This window comes from Chrysemys picta, chromosome 12 (genome assembly GCF_011386835.1).
Source record: "Chrysemys picta bellii isolate R12L10 chromosome 12, ASM1138683v2, whole genome shotgun sequence".
NCBI classification, from domain to species: domain Eukaryota; kingdom Metazoa; phylum Chordata; order Testudines; family Emydidae; genus Chrysemys; species Chrysemys picta.
The window spans coordinates 21,199,468-21,202,079 of NC_088802.1; the positions used below are offsets into that span (position 1 = coordinate 21,199,468).

The following is a 2,612-nucleotide window of genomic DNA, read 5'->3' on the forward strand; positions in this document are numbered from 1 at the left end:
GCAAAGCCAGAACTCTTGGCCTGTATTTCCAGATCCGGGAGAGGTGTTGGATTTAGTGGGTTAGAGCAGGGAGCGAAATGGGAGTGAGCACTCCTGGTTTCTCTTCCAAGCTCTGGGAGGGAGTTTAGCTGAGTGGGTAGAGAAGCAGGAGGGGAGCCGGAATATTTGTCTCTCGCAATGAGGGTGGAAATTCAGCTAGAAGGGGGGACGAGGCATCAGGACTCCCGAGCTGTATTCATGATTCGAGTTTACCGCATAATTATGCATGGGTTTGGTCACCTCCATTTGAGATGCTGATCCCATTTAGAGCAGTGTAAATGGGGAGTAATTCCATGGCATGCTGTGAAATTACCCCACATTTGCAGCAATGCCCCTGACAGCAGAATCTGGCCAGCCAGACAGCCGATTCCCCTCAGTAAACTGAGGATAGTAACATTTATACAACATTATCCAGAGTTCGCCCACCTTTGGTTGACAGAGATATACAAATACCTCAAAAGCAATTATTCCTAATTCTCCTCTCCATCACCCTGGTGTAAATTAGGAGTCACTGCACTGGAGTCCATTAAGCTGATTCTACTTTCTCTCACCCCAGTGTAAATCAGGAGTAACTCCATTGGAGTCAATGAGACTGTTTTCCCCCTACTCATTCCCATATTATACCAATCTTCACAAGCTAATAGTCTGAGTCAAGGAAATTCAGGTGGTTTTCACAAAAGGAGAGTTATTTTACTGATCTAATCCTGGCCCTTGCTCTTGTCCCTCCCTCTGCAACCATCACACGATGTCCTGAGAAAGAAAATGTCCAACCAAACCACCGTGACTGAGTTCCTTCTCCTGGGATTCTCTGATGTTCGCGAGCTGCAGATTTGGCACTTTGTGGGGTTTCTAGTGATGTACTTGGCAGCCCTGGTGGGGAATCTTCTTATCTTCATGGCCATCGCCTTCGACCACCACCTTCACACCCCCATGTACTTCTTCCTGATGAATCTGTATATCCTAGACCTTGCCTCCATCTCTGTCACCATCCCCAAATCCATGGCCAACTCTCTCATGAACACCAGGTCCATTTCCTATGCTGGATGTGTTGCCCAAGTCTTTTTCCTCCCCTTCTTCGTGACAGCGGATTTTTCCCCTCCTCATTGTCATGGCGTATGACCGATATGTTGCTATCTGCCAACCACTGCACTATGACACAGTGATGAACAGCAGAGCTTGTGTCCAAATGACAGCTGGTGCCTGGATCAGTGGGATTCTCAACTCTGTACTACACACTGGGAACACGTTTGCATTGACCTTCTGTGGAGGCAACATGGTGGATCAGTTCTTCTGTGACATCCCGCATCTACTCAAGCTCTCCTGCTCTGACTCCTATGTCAGTGAAGTTAGGGTTCTTGCATTTAGTGTGTGTTTAGTCTTAGGCTGCTTTGTTTTTATGATTGTGTCATATGTTCAGCTCTTCAAATCAGTGCTCAGAATCCCTTCTGAGCAGGGACGACATAAAACCTTCTCCACCTGCCTTCCTCACCTCACTTTGGTCTTCTTGTTTGTTTCCACTGGGGCCTTTGCCCACCTGAAACCCACCTCCAGCTCCCCATCTGCTCTGGATCTTGTGGTGGCTGTTCTTTATTCCGTATTGCCACCAACCGTGAATCCAATTATCTACAGCATGAGGAACAAAGAGATCAAAGCTGCCCTGAGGAGACTGACTGGGTGTAGGTAATTCACCAAGAATTAATTTTCTGTCTTTCTCTAATTAAAGTTTGCTTATGTAGTATATTTAGGTATTCATTAATGTCAGTTATTTTCATAGCCACACAGATTGAACACAAACATGTCTGATTTTGACCTAGTTGCAACAATGCAAATCTAGATTAACTCCGCTGATGTCACTGCCGCTGGGGTGATTTACACCAGTAGAAAATCTGGTTCAGTTGTGGAGTATATGGGTGTAAGTTGTGTGCACAAGAGGAATCAGACTTTCATTCTGTGCCAAAACAATACCCCTTACACTGCTTGGCCAGTAGCGCCTGTTCCGTGGCGACTGAAAAGAATGATGGGAGTTGTCTTGCTTGTGTGTATAAATCAGGGAGTGGCTTAATTGGAACCAGAGGAGTTAGACATGTGTAAGAATGGGGTAGGTGAGAAGACATTTGGGGTAGATCCTCAACACATCAGTGTAGTTCCATTGATTTTGGTGGCACAAAATCAAATTACAGCATCTGTGGAGCTGACCTACTGCCTCCAATGGAGCTGTATATCCATTGCCACCGGCTGGGGACTGGGCCCATTGTCTTATAAACCACCATTCATGGCTTAACCACTAGGTGGGGGACAAGAGGCCAGACTGTGTTAGCTCACATGTACATTCGGGCCTGTGGGAGATGGAGAGACTGGCTAGAAATTACAGGGAGGTTTCTAACCACCAGTAGGGCGAGGTTCTGGAGCATCCTCCCAATAGGAGTTGTGGGCGGAAAATGACTGAATTAGTTTGAAGAGACCTAGGCAAATATCTGAGTGGGACTGTATGACAGGGCTGCTTGTGCTGGTGGCAGGAAGGGCTCAGCAGCCCTGTGGCTCACTTGCATCGTATGTCTTATGTTCCTAAAAGC

At 46.8% G+C, this 2,612-nt stretch overlaps 1 pseudogene; it reads left to right on the forward strand.

Annotated features, from left to right (window-relative positions):
- The first annotated feature begins 801 nt into the window (after nt 1-801).
- Nucleotides 802-1,723, forward strand: LOC135974618 (olfactory receptor 14A16-like; annotated as a pseudogene).
- Nucleotides 1,724-2,612: the final 889 nt, after the last annotated feature.